Raw genomic sequence first — 23525 nt, 5'->3', positions numbered from 1 at the left:
GCACTTTCTCCAGACAGCACAGAGCTCCAGGCACCAGAATGGCCTCTAGCAGCCTTGATGAGAGAGAGGGTTCTCCAGGTCCTCCCTGGACAGCAGGTTGAAGCACGTGCCTCTCACCCATGGAGGGGCTCCTTCCTCCTGTGCCGTCTCTTAGCTAAACTCATCTGTTTGTTGGAAGGTGGATATTGGCTCCAGAGGCCTGGGCTCTGTCCCTAAAGTGCCTTTGAATTTTTCTCCAAACAGCACAGGTGGGAAATCAGGGAAAAGAGTATGATGTAGTGCCAGGAGCTCTCTCGGTTTCCAAGGATAGAAGAATAGCAGTTATTTTTGTTGAGCTGGACTCACAGTGAGTCAGGGGTTTTATCATCCCATTTTGCAGATGAGAAAGTTGAGGTTCAGAGAAGGAAAGTGATGCAAATGTAGTTGTCACATGAAATATGAATGGCTGTGTCACTGACTCCTGAAGGAGGGACATAGTGTGGAGACTCAACATGGAAAACAGCCCCTTCTCTCCCCTGCTCTTGACCGTCAATTCCTTCTCCTGTGGCAGCAGCTCTGAAATGCTGACTTTGGATACCCTGGCTGCTCTCCAGTCTCTCCCCTACGTGGTAACAGATCATTCCTCCTGGCTTGCTGCTTGCCTGAGAGCCAGAGGGGTGTCTCTGGGGGACCCAGGCCTCTGGAATGTCACCCACATGAGGTCCAGACATCCAGTATTTCTTCTGTGACTCTTATGGTCTCTGGAGTCCCTGGATTTCTCCAGTCCTTCTTGAAGGGATTCCAGCATTTCTGTAAGGGAAAAAGAGGCAGATAAGGGCAGAAAAATTCTTTCTTTAGAGTCCTTCAACCCTATGGCCATTATCACCTGGCTGACACTAGAACTAGAATTAAAGTCCTTTATATTTTTTTTCTGCAAAGGGCTTTTCAGTGTATCATCTCATCTGATTTTTCTCATAATCCTGAGAGGCAAGGCAGGGAGGGCATAATTATCCCCATTTTGTGGGTAGGTTAACTGAGGCTCGGAGAAGATAAGTGACTTCTCCAGGGTTACACAGATGATACTGGCGGAGCAGGGCTAGAAGATAGGAGCCAGTGCCCAGGAAACCTGACCTATATTCTCAGTGCCCAGTGCTGACAGCTACTGGGAGAACCTCTGGCTGGCCTCTTAGTCCCTCTCTACCTCCAGGACCCCTATCTGGTTCAGCCCAGTGCGGGGGGTTCCTGTTCTGAGTTCAGACCTTCCCAGGCTGCCTAAGGCCTCCAGAGTAAAGCCTCACTCACCAGTTCTGTATTTGAGCATTCCCCAAATCCAGCGCTAACCAACTGCTCTTGCCAATCTCAACTAACATAAGAGGCTAGACTTTTCCTTCTGACAATGTGGACAAGATTAGCCATTTGTTAGGGGGCATCCATCTGTGGGCTATTGGAGGAATGGGTTTCATTCCCTGCTTGCTGCTCAGGGAATAGATAGGGAAACTGAGGCAGGAGTCAGCACAGTCGCTGCCTTCAGGACAGCTTAGAGAGACAAGGCTAGGAAAAGGCTTGAACTGGGCTGATACGATGGGCCTTTCCCCAGGAAAATCTACCGCTTTGTTTCATTAAATGAAACACGGAGTGTACTGAGTGCCTACTTCTATTCCAGAGAAATCCTTCCAAGGGGTACCCTAGGCTTTCCCAGCATCTGGGCCAAACCAGAACCAGAGACCCAGGTTCCTAAGGAGCATTGGAGGTTACAGCTCAGCACTTAACAGCAAGAACAACTGGAATTCTGGAATTAGTGATGATGATTGCACAACTCTGTATGTAAATATACTCAAGAGGAATGAATTGTATGCTGTAAAGTGGTACATTCTATGGCACATAAATTATATCTCAATTTTTTTAAAAAAGAATACCTGAGATCATATTAGAACATGCCCTGCACATGTTGGTGCTTAATAGATATTTGTTCAATGAATGCATTAATGGAGGTAACATTTATTTATTTATTTTACTTAAAAACTTTGTTTTGATGTAATAGCATGTTTTTTTTTTTTTTTGAGATGGAGTTTTGCTTTTGTTGCCCGGCCTTGAGTGCAGTGGTGCGATCTTGTCTCACCACAATCTCCACCTCCCAGGCTCAAGCGATTCTCTTTCCTCAGCCTACCGAGTAGCTGGGATTACAGGCATGTGCCACCACACCTGGCTAATCTTGTATTTCAGTAAGGATGGGGTTTCTCCATCTTGGTCAGGCTGGAGTCAAACTCTCGACCTCGGGTGATCTGCCCACCTTGGCCTCCCAAAGTTCTAGGATTACAGGCATGAGCCACCACGCCTGGCAAGAGCATCTTAAAAAGCACATTTATTGATCCTCACAGCAGCTGTGTGTGGAGTAGGCAGGGCAAGAATAATGATCCCCATTGAACAGATAAAGAAACAGAGGCCTGGAAAGATTAAATGACTCACCCAGGGCAATTGATTAGAGTTTTAGAGGGTTGAAATAAGTTTTTCTGCTATCTCCTCCAACCCTTGATTCATTAAGCAAATCTTAACCAAGCACTTCTATAATTAAGCTATCCCTGAGGATGCTGAGAAACCAATATCAATGTGACGAGACCTCTCTCATTCCTCGTAGTCGAGAGGGAGACTTAGAAGAAGAATCAAGCACGGACAACATGGTGTGATTAGGGTTGAGCAGAGGCGGGCTCAGGGACTGCAGTGCCCGAAGGGGCCCTGACCAGCCCTGGGTAGAGCAGGGCGACTGCCCAGGAGGCTGACAGCTGATTGGACCAGGGAGGATCAGAGACATGGCCAAAAGAAAGGGCAAGGTATGGCTGGGTGCGGTGGTTCACACCTGTAATCCCAGCACTCTGAGAGGCCAAGGTGGTCAGATTGCTTGAGGTTAGGAGTTTGAGAACAGCATGGCCAACATGTGAAACCCCATCTCCACTAAAAATATAAAAATCAGCCGGGCATGATGGTATGCACCTGTAATCCCAGCTACTGGGGAGGCTGAGGCAGGAGAATTGCTTGAACCTGGGAGGGTTGCAGTGAGTCGAAATTGAGCCACTGCAATCCAGCCTAGATGACAGAGCAAGACTCCTCTCAATAATAATAATAATAAAGGGCAAGGTGAGCAGGGCAGGGTATCTTCATGCCAGTCCAAGATGCCCTGGAATCCTGTGATGAGATTAGGGCTGGCTTTGATTCAGAAGAGCAGGAGGAGTCACTGATGAATTTTTAAGCAGGGGAGGAACAATGATAGATTGCCCACCGCCCTCCATCCAGGGCAAGCCCATCTCAGCCCATTCTTCAATACCGCTCTCCCTGCCCACCCTCCTCCCCTGAACCCTCTGCGCTTATCACGTGGTGAGCCTGATAGTAGTGAAATTGAGCACAGGTGTCCTCTCTCCCAGAGCAAGCTAGTCCTTGCTTCATCATTCCAAGTGGCCCTTCTCAGCTTGAGTCAGCCCCTGACATTGCTGTTCTGGCCTTCAACCGATCACAGCTAGAAACTGTCAGTAACATTATTACTAAGCGCTAATAACCATTAAAACAGATGACCATTTATCAAGTCCCTACTCTAAGCCAGGCATGGTTATAAGTGATTCATTTCTGTATGCCTTAAAGTCATTTAATCCTCATCCTAAGAAACAGGTCATAGTATAATCCCTAGTTGGCAGATCAGAAAACGGAGGCACAGAAAGGTGTCATAATTTGCTTAAGTGTTGGTGAAGCTGGGATTCAAAACCAGAGGCTGTGCTGAGTCTTACCCACCAGACTATAGAGTACAGGGGAGGAAAAGGGCAGCCAGTCCAGCTGGAGACTGAGTGAGCAAAGAGGGACTGGCCCCGTGAACTTGGCAAGCCACAGAAGCACACACGGGCCTTGAAGTCCATTCATTCAGCACGATGGGGGCAATCTGCCTTTTGCCTTTGAACCCAGGATTTCTGAAGCTCTAGGCCGACTGTGTCCCTGCCTGTTTGATGTAGCCTGGCTGGAGCCTGAGTCTGGACAGCCGGATTCATATTTTCTCTCTCATCTGTTTCTCGTTCTCCTACTCACCACCCCAGTGCTTGGGCCTAGAAATGGATTCTGCCTCCAGCTGCTCCTCCATTGGGTCCTGATTTAGTCAGGAAATTTTTATTGAGTTCCTACCATAATCCAGACACTGTCCCATGTACTGAGAGAGGCGAACATGGCAGGTAAACATATGCTATCGTCTGGATGTTTGTGTCCCCCTGTAATTTATTTGCTGAAATCCTAACCGCCAAGGTAATGGCATTAGGAGGTGGGGCCTTTGGGAGGTGATGAGGTCACGAGGGCTCCACCTTCATGAATGGAAGAACGCCCCTGAAAAAAGAGATCCCAGAGCCTTTTGTAGTTCCTGAGCATGATGATTGGGTGTTCACACACATGTGTGAGATGTGCCACCTTTGACCGTTGTTACAGTGTCAGCGTATTACCTGTCTGACGTGAAAAAAAAAGAGGGATCTCAGAGAGCCAGCTTTCCCTTCTACCATATGACGACAAGCTAGAAGATGCCATTGCTGAAGCAGAAAGCAGCCCTCAGTAGACACTGAATCCGCCGGCACCCTGATCTTTGACGTCTGGCTTCCAGAGTGTGAGAAACACATTTCGTTGTTTTATGAGCCACCCAGTTGACGGTGTTTTTTTATAGCAGTCTGAAAGCAGAACTTCATACCATTCTCTGGCATTTCCCAAGAAGTAGTGACAAAGATGTGTCTTGGTTCCTCCATGGGATGCATGATTTTGAATTTGGAAAAATACCTCTGTTGGGGAAGGTAGCATGTGCTGGGAGCCCCGGGCTGGGGGTCAGGCTTGGGCTGTGATCCTGCCTCTGCTATGGCCTTGCTGGGTGACCTTAGGCTGGTCTTTGACTCTCTTGGGTTCTCTTCCTCCCCATCTACCAAAGGAGAGGATCGGTTGGGATATGAGAACAGTCCCTGACATTTGTGGGGCATTTGCCTGGCCTATGTCTCGTGTGCTCACAGGAACACAGGCTGATTCCAAGGTCCTTTTCTGCCTAGCAGTTGGCTCCTGGGTCTCACATGCCCTGGAAGTGACCTCTGGGATGGGTAGCTCATCAACTTCCCCATACTTTAGCCTGAGGAGTTTCCTGTTGGCTTCTCAGAGCTGTCGGAACAGGTTCCAGCAAGGCAGCCCCTGACACAAGAGCCAGACCTGTCCAGCAGAGACCCCACACACTGGTGGGTGTAACCTCTTATGCTTTCCTTTGGGCAGGAAGTGGAGAGGGCTAGAGTGCAGGTGGAGTGAGAGCAGACTTTCAAGGCCCCCGAAAACTATGCAGTTAACCTAGTCCTGCCTCAGGAAGGGTGGTGAAACCAAAGCCCTAGAAGGGCCTCTTTCCCCAAGACTTTGCTGAGTGCCACCAAACTATGCCAGGACCCAGATCTACTGACCCTTCCCTGCACAAGTGCATTGTGTGCTCAGCTGTTCCTGGGCCTTGCTCGCAGAGTGGGGGAGGGCAAAGGATAGAGCGTGTTTACACCCAGCCAGGTTTTTTTTTTTTTTTCAACAATAATTGTAAAATTTTCTTTTCTTTTTTTTTGAGACGGAGTTTTGCTCTTGTTACCCAGGCTGGAGTGCAATGGCGCAATCTCGGCTCACCGCAACCTCCGCCTCCTGGGTTCAGGCAATTCTCCTGCCTCAGCCTCCCGAGTAGCTGGGATTACAGGCACGCGCCACCACGCCCAGCTAATTTTTTGTATTTTTAGTAGAGACGGGGTTTCACCATGTTGACCAGGATGGTCTCGATCTCTTGACCTCGTGATCCACCAGCCTCGGCCTCCCAAAATGCTGGGATTACAGGCTTGAGCCACAGTGCCCGGCCCGTAAAATTTAATTTTCTAGTAAATTGGGACATACACATAGCCTGTGATCCAGCAAGTCTACTCATAAGTCAACATAAATAATACTAGTTATAGCAAACAATGCTCACACCTCGTGTCTTACTGCAGCGAAGTTTTATTTGTTGCTCATATCATATGCTGATGTGAGTCAATGTGGCAGGAGTTCTGTTCCACACGATTACTCAATCTAGTGGTTCTTCTAGTGGCCACATTTTATCCTGGTGCTTTGGTTGGGGGGTAGAAGTATCTCCATGTCATTTGTCATGTTTTCCTGCCTCCTGTCATGTTTCTCAGATAAGTTTCTGGGTCTCTTGCCCAACTGACACAGACAGCTGATAGGTTGAGTGTCCAGAGGAGAGGGCAATGCAGAGGGCAGGCCTTTGTACCTAATGGGGACAGGAGGCCTGGTGAGTCCTGCTGAGCGCCATTCCTGGTGGTGGAGCCGCTCAGCGGTGAGCACCTATCCTCTCTCCAGCCAGTGGCCATGTGGCCTCAGCTAGCAGGCCTGGAAGAGCCTCTCTGTGTCCTTCCTGACCCCTGGTTCTTGGTGTCCACAGCCTCACCCACACCGATGCAGCTCTGGGCTCTGTGACTCGGCTCTGGCACAGAGACTGGTTTGGCAGGTTTGACCATACCCATGAGCAGTGTGAGGGCTGGGAGCTGGGGTGGGGCAGGTCTGAGGAGACAGTGCTGCCCTGTCCTTACCTCCATGCCCCCAAATCCCAGCCTCACTTCTGCCTTTTCACCTTTCTCAAGGGAGGTTTCCTGGGAAGCTGGAAGGCAGAAGCCACTTCTAGTCCTGATTCCGCTGCTTACTTGGTATGTGGCCCTTGGCCAGCCCCTTTCCCTTCTTGGACCTCAGTTTCAGCACCTGTACAAGGAGGTTTGGGCTCAGCGATCCTCAGACAGCCACACTATATGATTCTAGTTAGGGCTTTTCCATTTTCTCTCCATCCCTAAATAAATGATAGAGCACTGACTGCTGTAGGTCCTGGCTGGGTAAAATGAGTGCCTCGACCCCTGCTTGCTTCCTGGGGATGTTGATAGGATCAGCCAACATCCCAGCAAGGATCCAGTCTCCATGGGAAAGTTTTCTTCCTACAGTCTGGCCTGCCCTTATCTGGCTCAAGCAGAAGTAGAGAGGATACCTAGAGAAGGGGCTTTCTCTAGGTCCCCTCCCACGCTCCACTTACCCTGAGACCATAATTGATTGAGAACCAGGCTTTCTGAGAACCATGATCGAGGGAGGGGCAGAAGTAGAGAACAGAGGAAAGACCCTTGTACTTGCTGCCTCCCGTTCCTCCTGATCTTCAGATCAGCCCATGGTCTAGTTCAGGGGAAGAAGGGAAAGCAGGAAAGTCGCACCACTGCTACAGGCCACCTCTGTGACCCTGGGAAAATTGTATACTCTTGCTGGACCTCAGTTTCCCTATCTAACCAAGAAGACACATGTCTTCCAGATCACATGTCCTCAGAAAATTTAAGTTCTTTTTTTTTTTTTTGAGACAGAATCTCACTCTGTTGCCCAGGCTGGAGTGCAGTGGTGCAGTCTCAGCTCACTGCAACCTCTGCCTCCCAGGTTCAAGCAATTCTCCTGCCTCAGCTTCCCAAGTAGCTGGAATTACAGGCATCCACCACTATGCCTGGCTAATTTTTGTATTTTTAGTAAAGATGGGGTTTCACCATGTTGGCCAGGCTGGTCTCGAACGCCTGACCTCAGGTGATCCATCTACCTTAGCCTCCCAAAGTGCTGGGACTACAGGAGTGAGCCACCGCCCTGGGCAGAAAATTTAAGTTCTGACAATGTATAGATCTGAAGAAGGAATGGGAGTTAGATGAAGAGGACATTCCCAGCCTGAGATAGGGCATTAGAGAGAGAAGGAAAAGGGAATTAACATTCATTGAGCACCTATATGCCAGTTCAATGTGAATTACTTTGCGTGCATTACATACATCATCTATATTCTCAAGTCTCCTTTCCAAGTGGCAGCCAGAGTGAACTTTGCAAAACACAAATCTGACCATGTCACTCAGTGCCTTTCCTCTGCCCTTAGAATAAAATCTAAACTCCTTACCATGGCATACAGAGCCCTGAGTGAGCTGGTCCCTGCCTCCCTGTTCCAACCATCTGTCTCTCCATTGGTCATTTACGTCAGCCACAGGAGTCTTCTCTCTATTCATTTAGCAAATTCATTCCAGCCTCAAGACCTTTACACATGCTTAGGTTCCCTCTTAGAATTCTTTTCCTAAGAAAAGCAAAGCACACTGCCGTGTGTGTACCTACGCAACTGTCTTGCATGCTCTGCTCATGTACCCCAAAACCTAAAATCCAATAAAAATTTAAAAAAAAAATAAAAATTAAAAAAAATAAATTAAAAAAAAAAAAAAAAAAAGAATTCTTTTCCTGGCTCTTTGCCACCTTGGCTCCTTCTTATCCTTTATGTCCCCATTTAAGTTAGTCCTCCCACTCCGTGCACTGCTTTCTGCCACCACCTCTTGATTCCTTCATAATGCTTATCACAATTTGTAGCTATTTGTCTCTTTCTTTCTCTCTCTCTCTCTCTTTCCCTTCCCTCCCTCCTTCCCTCCCTTTCTTCCTTCCTTTCTTGAGTCTCTCTGTCACCCAGGCTAGAGTGCAGTGGTGCGATCTCGGCTCACTGCAACCTCCGCCTCCTGGGTTCTAGCAATTCTCCTGCCTCAGCCTCCCAAGTAGCTGAGTGTCCACCACCACGCCTGGCTAATTTTTGTATTTTTAGTAGAGACGGCGTTTCACTGTGTTAGCCAGGATGGTCTTAATCTCTGGACCTCGTGATTTTCCCTCCTCGGCCTCCCAAAGTGCTAGGATTACAGGTGTGAGCCACTGCGCCCAGCACTGTCTTCTTCTTTTAATGTCATGTTCATTCTTGATTCCACATGGCATGGCACACAGTGTATTCAATAAGTATTTGTTGGATGAATGAATGAGTGACTAGTAAGGAAATGAGAGAGTGCTACTTGAGTGCCTGGCATAGGTTATGGCTCTTAGGTGCTCAATAAATGGCAGCTTTTAGTGAGAACTGACATGGCAGACATAATAAATACTCACTGATAGATTGCATACATGGTGGTAGGGGATGCATCCGGCAATTAATGTTGGGAAGTGATGAGCTCGTGCCAGATCTTGCTGGTCCCTGATGCTCGGCCAAAGAGTTCAGACTTCCTGAAAGACAGTAGCTGGAAGTCATTGCTGGGCCATTAATGTAACTATAAAGCTCTGCTTCTGAGGTGTGAGCTCAGCCACTTTTCATACTCAAGGGGCTGTGCTGTATGATGGTGGCGGTGCAGGGCTGGGGACAAACCCAGAGAGAGACAGGCTGGGAACCTTCCTGGCATTTACACTGTTTCTAGGGAGAGGAGGATAGGGGTGGCCTAAGCGTCAGACGCTTGGATTTCTATTTGAGCCCCTTCCCTTAACAACCGTGTGACTTCTGCCAGGCTCATCCGCATCTCCAATTGTGTTTCCTCATCTGTAAACAGGCTGCTGTTTGTACCTGCCTCATAGTTTTCTTGCAGAGGATCAATAAGGTAGAACCTGCAAAGGGCTTAGGAGAGAGCCTGGCATGTACTGAGCACTCAGTAAAGGTGAGCTATTATCTTCCTTTCAATGGTGGAGGATTCAGAAAGGTAGAGTGAACAACAAATGCACAGAAAAAAGCACAGCGGCATAAAACAGGAGGGTGCTTTGGAGCGGCAGGAGTTTCCTGTGTGTGTTGGGGATGGCAAGGAGGCAAGTGGAGCAGCCAGTGGGTCTAGCTCCTGCAGCCCGTGTGTATATTGGGCCAGGAGCTGGCACTTTATCTGGAGAGTGATGAAGACACTGCAGGGTATTAGGTTGGGAATGATGTGATCCGATTTCTGGCAGTGGGAGGATGAATCGGAAGGGTAAGGCTAGAGACCAGGAGACAGATGGCAGGCTGTTGGTGTGGCCTGGGGAGAAGTGATGGGCTTCATCTCAGGCTCGTGGAAGTGTAGAAGAGGGAACAGATCACAGAGTGAGTAGGGACCGAGAATGGATGGAGTGTGGGGCCTGATGGGTATGGGGGAAGGGAGGGGGAAGAAGGGAACTCATCTTGGATGACTGCAGGCTTTCTCGATGGGGTGGCTGACGAGATTATAAAGCTGAAAAGTATGGACAGTGCATGTGGGTTTTGATGCCTGTAGTTTGACTTTTCTGGGAATTCAGTAGCTCCCTGAGAAACCTCTCTTTTATCTGACTCTCAGTGTAGAAAATCTTTCTAAAAGTTCTGTATGATGACTCCTCCATTAGGGATGAGGAGGGCCCCCCATGGGGACACTGTGCATACCTTCTAAGGAGGGGTGGCCGCTCGGCCCCCTTTGGTGGTGACAAAGCTGGGGATTTTATTTAGAAGCTGTATTTCAGAGTCTATCAGTTTTCTTGTGATTTTCTTCAAAGCATGTACAAAGAGGCAGTTCCAGTGAGTGGAGCATTTTGTGTATGTATTCCTTGGCTCTGGACCACGGCTAGGCAACTTTTCAAGAGTGGTGAAAGGTGAGCTCCTGCTTGCTCCCTCTTCCCATTATTTTCTTGATGGATGTGGATGGGAAGGTCACCCTCCAGAGAAACTTAGGTCTTAGATTATCCAGTCTAATTTTCCTTATGGATGGGAACAAGAGAAGGTGCATGAAACTTACTCATCATTGTGAATAATGCCACAGCTGGGCTTGGCCCAGGCACCTCACTGACAGCTACAGGCTTTCCCATGGCATGCAGCTGGCACTGCCTCTGTAGAGGAGGATGGGTCGATGAATTAATGAGCATCAGCATAGCCCCTGGCCCATCTCAGAGGCACACACCTAGTGGCAGTGGGAGGACACTTGCAGACTGGAGAGGACTCAGCTATCGTCCTAAGCCTCCAACAGTGAGGCTCATCCCTATTCCGCCTGCCATCTGAGATGAGCTCAGGGATATGACTGAAGTTTCAGGGCTAAAACCAAAGGGATTAGGTTGATACTCCTCCTTATCAGAAAGGGAGAGGAGAGTCCTGTCTGGGTTGGGTGGAATACAGTCTGCATCCCCACCCCAGCTGATTGCAGTGATGAGGAGATGCCTTTGTGTGAGTTGCCAGGGGAACCAAAGTTTCTGCCTTATTCTGAGGCCCTGATTGGCTCCTGCTGGAGCTGGAGCTTTGGTGAATGGAAAGGCATCTCTTCTGCCTACAAATTCCCTGAGGTGAGAGATGAGCAAGGCTGGAGTCCCCATGGATGCACTGTGTAGGTGTCTCTGTCCCACCTCCTCAGCTTGGGGTGCCGGACCCCCTTGTTCATCCATCTTTCACTAATCCCAGGCAGCGTCTGCTCCAGGCCTTTCATCCTCCTAGGTCCAGGAAAACTAGTCTAAGAATCAGGAAACCTATATACCAATCCTGATATACCCAGACTTACTCTTGGCCTTGGGCAGGTCTCTTCTCCCTGGGCCTCGGTTTCCCTACCCTATAAAAATGAAGGCACTGGGCTAAACTCCGGTCCTTCAAGCTCTGACTTCCCTGACCACACAGCCCAGATGTCCTCCTCTCTGACCTTCCATAGCCCTTCTCATGCCTCTTGTGTGCCTCTGACTGGATTCTCTCTCTTGTAGATTCCCTTGTAAGATGCAGGTCAGAATAGGGGGTTGCAACCAGCTTTGAGCATTGTTTTGGTTTTCTCTAGGAAAATTGTGCTCCCTGAAGCCTGTCCTAGAAGCCCCACATCCTGCAACCCCTCTCGTCCTTATCTGTCTCACCTGGACCAAGGCCCAGGATCAGAAGCCAGGAGGAATGCATGATAGGTGCTCGTGTCTGCTGCACGGTGTGGCTGGGCAGCTAGAAGAGTCCTGGAGCTCAGCAGTCCTGGGTTCCAGGCCTGACTTGTCTACCTGCTGGCTAGGTAACCTGGGAGGGTGGATCAGTTGCCCCATCTATCACGCAGGAATAATAATGCCACTTCATGGGGCTTGTTGCCAAGATGGCATGTTTTCCATATAGGAGATAGCAATTGCCTTCCCTTCTCTCTCTTCTAAACAAGGCAGGGAGATGGGAAAGGCAGGGAGATGGGGATGAGGAGGGACCCTCGGCTGCAGGACCTGAGGTGCCCCAGGCCAGGCCTTAGATATTGCTCATTCCTGGCAGTGCCAAAAAGCAGGGAGAAAAATGTGTCGCCTTGGGCGGATGGGGGAGGCTGTGTGTCAGAGCTAATGTTTGAATAACACTTTTAAGATCCTCCAGGGAGCTCAAATGAGGATTTTTCAGTTAAGTTGAAAATGGAGCAAAGTAATGAGACTGAGGTCACTGGCAGGAAAGGGAGCAGCTTAATTGGTACTGGCCCTGCCTCGGCCCAGCGACACTCATTACCACAGGCTACCCAGGAGGATGACCCGTGCATTTGGACTGTAAGCAATGTCAGTTTCTTAGCATAGCGGGTGATGAGGTTGCATCTGGTGTGACTCAGCTCCTCTTCTTGTCGACTCACCAGATTGAGGGTCAGAGGGGGCTTCTTAGGTTGTCGGCCTTCAGAGCCTGGTTTAGTTTTTAGCTTTGTGACCTAGCCTCCCTCCACCTCTGGGCTCTGGAGGCAGCAGCCTAGACCTGGCCACTGTCTGTCACAGGTGTGGTGGGAGGCAGGGATGGGATATTGAAGTCAGACATGAGTTGCTGGGGGACCTTCCCTCCTTTGTTGAGGTTTGCCTGGGGTCCTGGATAGGTTGAGTGGAGAGAGGGAGGAAGGGGAGTTCTCAGAAGAAAAAAGGCTGATGGGTGTGTTGGGAGGGTGAATTTGTGCCAATGAGGATGTGACCCCCAGGGCAAGCTTGTGTAGCTTACATGGAAGAGGCACAGAATCTAAGGGACTTGTCTCAAAGAGGCTGAGGGATGAGCCTGGGAAGCCAGCATGGGTGGGGGTGAGGAGTGGGTCCTGGGGATGTTTGGAGTTCCCGTGGAAACACAGGTGGTAGAATTGGTGAATGGTATGGATCAAGAGAGTCCTATCCTGAAGATACTAGGAAATTTTGACTAGGCTGTTGTACGTGAGACTGCTGCTTCTGTTTTGCTTGGGCTGGACCGGGGATGAATGGCCGCAGGTGGGTGTGTTACGACTTCTGGGAGCCTGGTTTGCATTGTAAATACTGCTCCTGGGGCCACTGGTCATGGTGGGGGCACTTTTTCAGGCGCCTTCCTGGGGAGGATTAGGGGAAGTGTCGGGTCACTATTGGGTCCCAGGCCACCCTGACCCCAGGCTCACTGCTCCAGAAGTGCTCCCTCTCCTTGGTCTCTGGGACAGCACACCCTGCCCTTTGGCTTTCCCACTGTCTCTTTGGCCTGCCCTCATTTGCCTGTTTCTGCTCCTCTCCGTAACTGCTCAGCGTGTGACTTCCTCAGGGCTGCGTTGAAGTTATTATTGTGGTGTTTAAAATAATACTGGTTTTTAATTTTTAAAATTCGATTTGTTTATTTATTTTAAAAAATAGGGCCGGGTGCGGTGGCTCACGCCTTTAATCCCAGCACTTTGGGAGGCCGAGGCAGGTGGATCACAAGGTCAAGAGATCGAGACCATCCTGGTCAACATGGTGAAACCCCCGTCTCTACTAAAAATACAAAAAATTAGCTGGGCATGGTGGCGCGTGCCTGTAATCCCAGCTACTCAGGAAGCCGAGGCAGGAAAATTGCCTGAACCCAGGAGGCGGAGGTTGCGGTGAGCCGAGATCACACCATTGCACTCCAGCCTGGGTAACGAGCGAAACTCCATCTCAATAAATAAATAAATAAATAAATAAATAAAAATGAGACCTCATTATGTTGGCCAGGCTGGAGTACAGTGGCAGCTCACAGGTGTGATCACAGCCTCAAACTCTCGGACTCAAGGGATCCTCCCACTTCAACCTCCAGAGTAGCTGGGATTGCAGGAGTGTGCCTCTGCACCCGGCATTTATTTATTTATTTTGAGATGGAATTACACTCTGTCACTCAGGCTGGAGTGCGTTGGCTGGATCTCAGCTCAATGCAACTACCACCCGCCAGGTTCAAGTGATTCTCATGACTCAGCCTCCCAAGTAGCTGGGATTACAGGCACCCAGTTAATTTTTCTATTTTTAGTAGGAATGGGGTTTCTCCATGTTGACCAGGCTTATTTCGAACTCCTGACCTCAAGTGATCAGCCTCCCAAAGTGCTGGTATTATAGGCATGAGCTACTGTGCCTGGCAGTTTTTTTTTTTTTTTTTTAATTAAAGCCATAATAGCATAGTACCAAGATTTGGGAAAACCGGAAGCAGAAAAAAATTACTCCTGAATATGGTTGGGAGTTTGGTGTGTTTCCTTTCACCGCTTTTCCTTTGCTCTTTCTTTCATACCCATAATTTCTACTGCATCATCAGTACCGTCCTGAGTTTTTCTCTTAGCCATGTATTGGAAGCCGCTTTCTGTGTCGTTACTGAGCATTCTATTAAACACATGATCGACTCATCCCTCCTCCTGCTGATGGATATTCAGGCTGTTTCCAGTTTTTGCTGTTATGAACAACAGTGCAACGAACATTGCATAAAATGTTCTTCCTGTATTTCAGATGACGATGTCTCTTGGGGTGAGGACCCCGGAAGGGAATTCTGGGTCAAAGGCTGTGGCTGCCTTAATAGGCTCTCGGTAAACTTGCCAAACTGCTATGCCAACCTTTAACACCCAGCATCCAGGGTGAATGGGCAGGAAATGTTTTTTCTCTCTCTCTCTTTTTTTTTTTTTTTTTAATTTCCCTCCCTTTTTTGAGATGAAGTTTTGCTTTTGTTGCCCAGGCTGGAGTGCAATGGCACGATCTTGACTCACTACAACCTCTGCCTCCTGGGTTCAAGTGATCCTCCTGCCTCACCCTGCTGAGTAGCTGGGATTAAAGGCATATGCCAACATGCCTGGCTAATTTTTGTATTTTTAGAAGATAGTTTACCATGTTGGCCAGGCTGGTCTCGAACTCCTGACCTCAGGTGATGCACCTACCTCGGCCTCTCAAAGTGCTGAGATTACAGGCGTGAGCCACTGCACCCAGCCTTTTTAAAATTTCTCTTAGATCTGAAGAGCCCGTTCCTTGTGTGTAGGGACTGCTCCCAACCACCCTCTGTCCATCCATTCATTCCCTCTAAGGTGGGAGGCAGAATAGGGCTATGGAGTGGGCTGCCTGGGTTCAAACCAGCCTCCCCTCTTAACCACCTTGAGTCCACTTCCTCAGCTGTAAAGTGAGCATCATGACAGGGAGCCACCTCACAGGGTACGTGTGAGGCTTTCTATGCATGAAAGCATGGAAGACACTCGATATACAGTGAGCCGTGATGACAATGGTCAGGCCCAGAGAGAGGAAGGGGCTGGTCTCTCACCACCAGGTGACACAGGAGCAGAGCCGAGGCCAGAACCAGGCTTCCTGCCTCCAACACTTTTTCCCTGATGCCAGGCTACTGCTGGGGATGGTGTGGTTTATGGGGTAGGTGGCCATCTATTTAAGAATGTGTAGAAGGGGTGGTAGTCACTGGATGGAGCTATACGGTGGGGTTTCTCCCTTGCCTCCTAGAGCCATCACCTTCTTTCTGGGGTGCTTTCCCCCACAGAGTTATCTCTCTAGGGTAGAGCTTGGGGCCCCAGCTCAGGCTTCTTCCCCACAGGTATATCCAGGGGATATCTGGCTCCACAGAGTCTCCCTGGCTATCCCTTGAGGAGGGAGTTTGGGTTTAGAGGGAAAGGTGAATTCTGAGGACCCCTCCCTAGGTGGCTGTGTCAGTTTTCTAATGCTGCCCTAACAAATTGCCACATACTTAAAACAACACAAATGAGTGACCTTAGACTTCTAGAGGTCAAATCTGAAAATGGACCTTATGGGGATGAAGTCAGGGTGTTGGCAGAGCTGCTAAGGGAGCACCCTCACCTGTCCTTTTCTATCTCTGCAGGCTGCCCACATGCCTTGGTTCATGGCCCCTTCTAGTTGCTGCATCCCTCCCAACTCTGCAACCATTGTCATGTCTCCTCTGACTCTGACTCCCCCAATTCCTCCTTTGACTTACAAGAACCCCTGTGGTTACATGGAGCCCATTCAGATAATCTAGAACCATTCTCCATCTCAGAACTCTTCACCTGCTCATCTGTGTAAGGTCCCTTTCGCCATGTGAGGTGACATTCACCCGATTCTGGGGATGAGAATGCGGAGATCTTTGTGGGAGGCATTATTATACCTACCACAGCAGCCAGTACCAAGATCTCTCTGGATTACTGGACCTCCAGGTCCTGCTGGAATTGTACCACTAGCCTCCAAGATGGAGGGAGGGCTTGGGAGTCCAGGCCTGATGTTCTGTGGCTTGGGAGTGGGAAGCGAGATTCTCCATGATGGGGGGCTCAGAAGGGAGGCAGTGCACCTGTGATAGTGTGATAAACGTGTTCAGTGAGGCAGACACTGGGGAATGTCACCCCTGGCTTTCAGGGGTAGGCCTGGTAGGTGTGGGACCTGCTGTGAGGCACTGTCCACAGAAAGCCAAGCGCCCGCTCCACACACCACCGTCGCTGCTGTGTGTGTACATGTGCTTGTGTACGTGTGCACTCATCTGTGTCTCTGCATGAATACTCTTGGGAGGGCCAAGGAACCACTCTTGAAAAAGGTCCTTTCTGCTCTTGTTCTAAGAAAAATAATTACACAAGTGACTAATTTTATCCCTAATCCCATAATTACTTTATTATGTAGCTGGTGAGAGGGCCTGAGCTGTGCCTTCGGCGCCACTCTGGCTGCTGGCCCAGTTGCCTGGTTCACCAGCACGGAGCCCCTCCTTGCTTCTGGCCTGGGACTGCTGTGAGGGCAAGGTGACTCCCGTTCCATTCTGGCTGAGGTCCAGCTACCCTTTGGTATTTGGGGTTTGAAAGACCACCATTTCTCCCCGCAAGCCCATGCACAAAGTAAGAGCTTGTGTTTAGGGAATTAAGTCAGTAGATTCAAGAGATCTGGGTTCTAGTTCACCCCTCTCATTAACTTCTTCCTTGACCTTGAGCGGCCATTTCCCTCTGGATCTCAGTTCTGTTGTCTGTGATACAGGGCCTGGCCAGCTTAACACTCCATGACTCCATAATGAGAAATGGGAGAACTAGAGCTTTGAGAAAGCTACCTGCAGAAAACATACTCCAGTCATAGCATTAAAGCTAATATTATTAATAGCAGCCGGGCACAGTGGCTCATGCCTATATCTCAGCACTTTGGGAGGCCGCAGCAGGCAGATACCTTGAGCTCAAGAGTTTGAGACCAGCCTGGGCAATATGGAAAATCCTGTCTCTACAAAAAATGCAAAAATTACCTGAGTGTGGTGGCACATGCCTGTGGTCCCAACTACTCAGGAGGCTGAGGTGGGAGGATCGCTTGAGCCTGTGAGGTGGAGGCTTGTGGTGAGCCAAGATCATGCCACTGCACTCCAGCCTGGGCGACAGAGTAAGACTCTGTCTAAAAAAAAAAAAAAAAAAAGAGAGAGAGAGAAAAAGAGATAACAGTATATCCATTATTACTTCATAGCAAGCCTTGTACCCAATTCTTCATTTATATTTTTCTTGTTCTATACTTGGAAGACTAGGTGAGGCAGGTTTTACGGAAGAGGAAGCTGAACCAGCAGTTGATAAAGTGACTCACCCATCATGAAATGCCAAAGCTAAGACTGTAGCCTATGCTCTTAGCCTCTGCCCCATTGTCTTTTTCTACTATATAAATAAATTAAGGACCACTCAGCGAGGAATTGGCGGGGATGGGATTTGAACCCAGGTCTGTCTGTCTCCAAAGTTATTCCCCTTTTCATAGGGCCACCTCAGAATTAGACTTGCAAGGGCGACTAGACTCTTGAACTTTGAATATGTAAACTCTTAAGCTTGACATAACAAGACACAAGGATGGTGAAATAAATCACCAGTAGACCAGAGAGGTGGTAGCCCAAGGTTGTGTTCTAGCTTTGCCACTGGGTCATGCTGTGAACTTAAGCAGGTCCCCACTAATCTCTAGGTCTTAGTATTCCCATCTGCATGAGGGTTGGGATTAGATCGTATCCAAGGGCCTTCCTGGTATTGATAGTTTGACATTCTCGGTCATCTGGTCACAGAAGGTGCTGTGGGGCAGGAGACCAGCCCATGGTGAGACTAATGGGTGGGGGAGTTGGCAGCCCTAGGCAACCCTAGATCTTTCTATTACATTTATTCCCATGAGAATAGAGACTGCTTCGACTGTATCCCACTGAACATTTGCAGAACAACTTAGCCAGGTCATGGAGTTGAGAACAAAGAGTGGAGGTGGTAGTTTCCAGGCTGTTCCTACAAGGTTACCGCCCAGCCTGGGCTATTTAGCTACTCAGGGGTCCAGGTCTGGCATCTGCCTTGCTCCATGGGCTGCAGTGGCCTCAGGTAGGCAGAAGCAATGGCTGCATGTCTGTCTGTGGGAGTCTGCGAGGGTTGCCTAAGCATAATAAATAAGAATAGCTACTTCATATTTTCTCTTTCTTGATTTTTTTTTTTTTTTTTGAGGCAGGGTCTCACTCTCACCCAGGCTGGAGTGCAGTGGCATGATCACGGCTCACTGCGACCTCTACCTCCCGGGTTCAAGTGATTCTCCTGCCTCAGCCTCCCAAGTAGCTGGGACTACAGGTGCGCGCCATCATATCTGGCTAATTTTTGTATTTTTAGTAGAGACAGGGTTTCATGTTGGCCAGGCTGGTCTTGAACTCCTGGCCTCAAGTAATCCCCCCACCTCAGCCTCCCAAAGTGCTGGGATTACAGGTGTGAGCCACCGAGCCTGGCCTACTTTGTATTGTCTAGTATCACTGTCTGCAACCCACTTTCCTTGAAATATTACATTTAATTCTCTTAAAATGTATGAGGCAGATGTATGGTCATTCCTACTTTACAGTTGAGGAAACTGAGACTCAGAAGGTTAAGTAATTTCTTTCAAATCACACAACCAGTGAGGGAGAGTGGGATTTGGGATTCTGCCTCCAGAGCCCACGGTCTTGACCTTAGGGACTGATAACATGGACTGAAGCAATAAGCATGAGGTCAGGAGTCAGCTGGTTTTGAATCCTCGCTTAGCTCACCATCTGTGTTTCCTTGGGCAAGTTACTTTATGTCTGGATTTCCATTTCTCTCACCATTTTAGGAGAGAGAAATATGTACCCATTTTAGGGTACATTAGGTGTTGGGAAGTGCAAGTGTCTAGCCTGTGGCCTTTTGCCTTTTGCCCTTGCCTGCTTCTTGCTTCCTGCTACATACCCGAGGCTCCTGCCACCCTAGAGGATTCCCATGGTAGCTCATAGCTCAGGCCTCTGCACAAGCTGCTCTTCTGCCTGGAAGTTGCCATCTCTGCCTGTTGTAAAGATAGACTTCCTTCACATCTAGACTTAGATTTTTTATGGTTTCCTTGAGGATTCTGGAAAGGGTAAGAGGGTGAGATAGGTACTCTCACAGGCCTGTTCAGTGATTATCAGAACAACCCCTCTGTAGGGGAAGACTTGAGGGTATCAGGTAGGGTCCTGAACACCCTTGAGGTATAAATCGCTACAGAAAATCTCCTCCCGTTATACTTGACAGCTTAGGAAGGGCGTGCATGGAGGTGCGTGTTTTGTATTCCTTTGGTCTCACTGTTTCGGTTTCCCCTATTTCTCTGGCATTATCTCATGGCCTTTTACTTGCTTGTTTGTTTTTTTTACTAGAACTTACAAAAAAATTTTCAAAATTGCGGTAAAATATACAGAACCTAAAATTTATCATCTTGGCCACTTGTTTTTTGAGGGAGAGTCTTGCCCTGGTGCCCAGGCTGGAGTGCAGTGGCATGATCTTAGCTCACTGCAACCTCTGCCTCCTAGGCTCAAGTGATCCTCCTGCCTCAGCCTCCTGAGTAAATGGGACTATAGGCACATGCAACTGTGCTCAGCTTAGTTTGTTTGTTTGTTTTTGAGAGACGGGTTTCACCATGTTGCCCAGGCTGATCTGGAACTCCTGGCCTCAAGTGATCCAACTGCCTCGGTCTCCCACAGTACTGAGATTGTAGGTGTGAGCCACTGTGTCCCGCCCGTTGTAACCATTTCTAAGTGGACAGTTCAGCAGTGTCGGGGTAGGTTCATGTTATGAAACACCGTCACTACCACCCATCTTTAGAACTCTTAAATCGTCTTTCTTTCTTTCGACAGTGTCTCGCTCTGTTACCTAGGCTTGAGTGCACAGGTGGAATCATAGCTCACTCTGTCCTTGAACTCCTGAACTTAAGCAGTCCTCCTGCCTCAGCCTCCTGAGTGGCTGGGACTACAGGTGCATGCCGTGGTACCTGACTAATGTTTTATTTTTTGTAAAGGTGGGTTTCTTGCTTTTTGCCCAGGCTGGTCTTGAACTCTTGACTTCAAGTAATCCTCCTGCCCCAGCCTCCCAAAGTAATGGGATTACAAGTGTGAGCCTGAATCTTTAAATTTCTTTAAATTTATTTTTTCAAGGCAGAGTCTCGTTCTGTTACCTAGACTGAAATGCAGTGGCACAATCACTGCAGCCTCGACCTCCCAGGCTTCCTTCCACCTCATCCTCCCAAGTAGCTGGGACTGCACATGCATGCCACTATGCCTGGTTATTTTATTCTTTTCTTTCTTTCTTTCCATTCTTTCCTTATTTCTCTCTTTCTCTCTCTCTCTCTTTCTCTCTTTCTTTCTTTTGATAGGGTCTTACTCTGTTGCCCTGGCTAGAGTGCAGTGGCTCAATCTTGGTTCACTGCAGCCTCTGCCTCCTGGGCTCAAGGGATCCTCCCACCTGAGCCTCCCAAGTAGCTGGGACTACAGGCATGCACCATCACACCTGGCTAATATTTTTATTTTTTGTAGAGATAGAGAGTTTCATCATGTTGCCTAGGCTGGTCTCAAATTCCTGATCTCAAGTGATCCACATGCCTCAGCCTCCCAAAGTGCTGGATCTATAGGTATGAGCCACCGTGCTGGGCCAGCTAATTAAAAAAAATTTTTTTGGATAGAGATTGGGTCTCACTATGTTGCCCAGGCTGGTCTCAAACTTCTGGGCTCAAGGGATCCTCCCATCTCAGCCTCCCAAAGTGCTGGGATTATAGACATGAGTCACTATACCCATCCTAAATCTTTTTTTTTTGAGACCGAGTTTTACTCTTGTGCCCAGACTGGAGTGCAATGATGTGATCTCGGCTCATCGCAACCTCTGCCTCTTGGGTTCAAACAATTTTCCTGCCTCAGCCTCCCAAGTAGCTGGGATTACAGGCATGCGCCACCATACCCAGCTACTTTTGTATTTTTAGTAGAGACAGGTTTTCTCCCTGTTGATCAGGTTGGTCTCGAACTCCTGATCTCAACTGATCCACCCACCTCAGCCTCCCAAAGTGCTGGGATTACAGGCATGAGTCATCATGCCGGGCAAACTTTTTAATACTAAAAAAGTGAAACTCTATATCCATTCAACAGTAACTCCCATTTCCTCCTCCCCCAGCCTGTGGCAGCTGCCATTCTCCTTTCCGTATTTGTAAATTGGACTAGATACCTCGGATAAATAGAATCATACAGTGTTTGTCTTTTTGTAACTGGCTTATGTCACTTAGTATAACTTCCTCAAGTTCACCCATGTTGTCACGTGTATCAGAATTCCCTTCCTTTCTAAGGCTGAATAATATTCCAGTGTATGTGTGTATAGCATTTTGTTTATCCGTTCATCTGCTGATGGACACTTGTTGCTTCCACCTCTTGGCGATGTGAATAATACTGCTATGGCCTTGGCTGTATTGCTATCTCTTTGACACCTTACTTTTTTCTTTTTTTTTTTGACAGAGTCTCAATCTGTCACCAGGCTGGAGTGCAGTGGTGCGATCTCGGCTCACTGCAACCTCTGCCTCCTGGGTTCAAGAATCAAGCGATTCTTCTGCCTCAGCCTCCCAAGAAGCTGGGACTACAGGCGTGTGCCACCACACCCAGCTACATTTTGTAGTTTTAGTAGAGACAGGGTTTCACCATTTTGGCCAGGATGTTCTCAATCTCTTGACCTTGTGACCTGCCTACCTCAGCCTCCCAAAGTTCTGGGATCATAGGTATGAGCCACCATGACCGGCCTGACACCTTGCTTTCAATTATTTTGGATATAGCCCCAGAAGTAAAATTGCTGAGTCATATGGTTAGCACTTTTTTTTTTTTTTTTGAGACAGAGTCTTGCTCTGTCGGCCAGGCTGGAGTGCAATGGCATGATCTCAGCTCACTGCAGCCTCCGCCTCCCAGGTTCAAGCGATTCCTGCCTCAGCTTCCCAAGTAGCTAGGATTACAGGTGTGTGCCATCACACCCGGCTAATTTTTGTATATTTAGTAGAAATGGGGTGTCATCATGTTGGCCAGGTTGGTCTCGAACTTCTGACCTCAGGTGATCTGCCTGCCTTGGCCTCCCAAAGTGCTGGTATTACAGGCGTGAGCCACCATGCCCTGCCAGCACATTTTTTTAAAGCCACTATTTATTGCATACTTAATATGTGCCAGGAACTGAGTTAATGATTTGACATATATTGCCTCACTCAATCCCTAGTCTACTCTGAGAATTATCTCCAGTTTGCAGGTGAGAAAATAAAGACTCAGAGAGGGTAAGTTACTTCCTCAAAGGGTCGAAGTTAGAAAGCTTTGGAACATGCCCTGGAGCTTTGACCTGCCGCCAAAGCCTTGCTTTTAACTATTGTGACATGCTGCCTCCCAGTGGCTTCTCTCTTCAGCTGTCTATAGAATTTTCTGCCACTGTTGCATCCCATTTTTCTTCTCTCTTGCCTTGTGTGTTCACTCTCTCTGGAAACTTTGAGCAACTTGAGTAAAGGCCCTTTGACTGCCAAGAAGTTTTTGCGAGTTGGAAACCTATAGTGGGAGGCCTGTAATTTGCTTTCTAATCATAGTCCTCTGGATTTATAGCTTTGCCTGTCTTCCAGTGACTGACAGAATCTCATTCAGCCTGAAGTGGTGGTTGGCTTGTGGATCCCCAGAAAACCAGCCCAGGAGGGCCAGCTTCCTGGCCGTGGGGACACTGTACCCCAAGAGAAGCAGTGTAGGAAGGGGGAGGGCTGGGCTAGGCCAGTGAGGATTCTCTTGGCTCACTGATTTCCAAGAAACAACAGAGGCAGAAAATTTTATAGAAAGTTGGGGAAAGAAAGGCTATGAAGTAGGTTACACTACAATTGCCTTTTTCTGATTTTTGAAACTGTCAGAGGAAAACTATTCCTACATTTGGTGATTTTACTGATTGTTTAAGTTCAAGCCAGACTTCAAATTTGCATGAAAGTCAGTCATCTTTCCGTCATCCTTTTTAAAAAAAATTTTTTTGTTATGCCAAATTTCAAGCATACATAAAAGTAAAGAGTCTAGTGTAATGCACTTCTGTGAGCCCATTGCCCAGGTGTAGCAATGATTGCTATAGAGTCACAGCTTATCTATCCAATAACACAGAAGTTTACATTTTTCCTCATTTACAGCACTAGCTCAGTGGGTTAGACCTAGTTGTTACTCAGTAAATAAATAGATGTTGACTTATTACGAAGTCCTTCCCCTCTCTGGGTCTCAGTTTCCCCATCTGTTCAGTAAAGGGGTAGGATTAGGTGCTTTTTTTTTTTTGAGACAGAGT

At 48.3% G+C, this 23525-nt stretch overlaps 1 protein-coding gene and 1 non-coding gene across 27 annotated transcripts in view; both read left to right on the top strand.

The window, feature by feature from the left end:
• EPB41L1 (erythrocyte membrane protein band 4.1 like 1) overlaps window positions 1–23525 on the top strand; it is a 145737-nt gene that overhangs the window by 24431 nt on the left and 97781 nt on the right. The window lies entirely within an intron of this gene.
• On the top strand, window positions 4352–4455 carry LOC118154398 (small nucleolar RNA U13). Its single transcript, XR_004744261.1, has one exon. It is a non-coding gene; the product is annotated as a small nucleolar RNA U13 (small nucleolar RNA).

This window comes from Callithrix jacchus, chromosome 5 (genome assembly GCF_049354715.1).
Source record: "Callithrix jacchus isolate 240 chromosome 5, calJac240_pri, whole genome shotgun sequence".
Lineage (NCBI taxonomy): Eukaryota > Metazoa > Chordata > Mammalia > Primates > Cebidae > Callithrix > Callithrix jacchus.
Note: the sequence above shows the minus strand (reverse complement) of the source record. Positions and strands in the feature narration are given on the sequence as shown.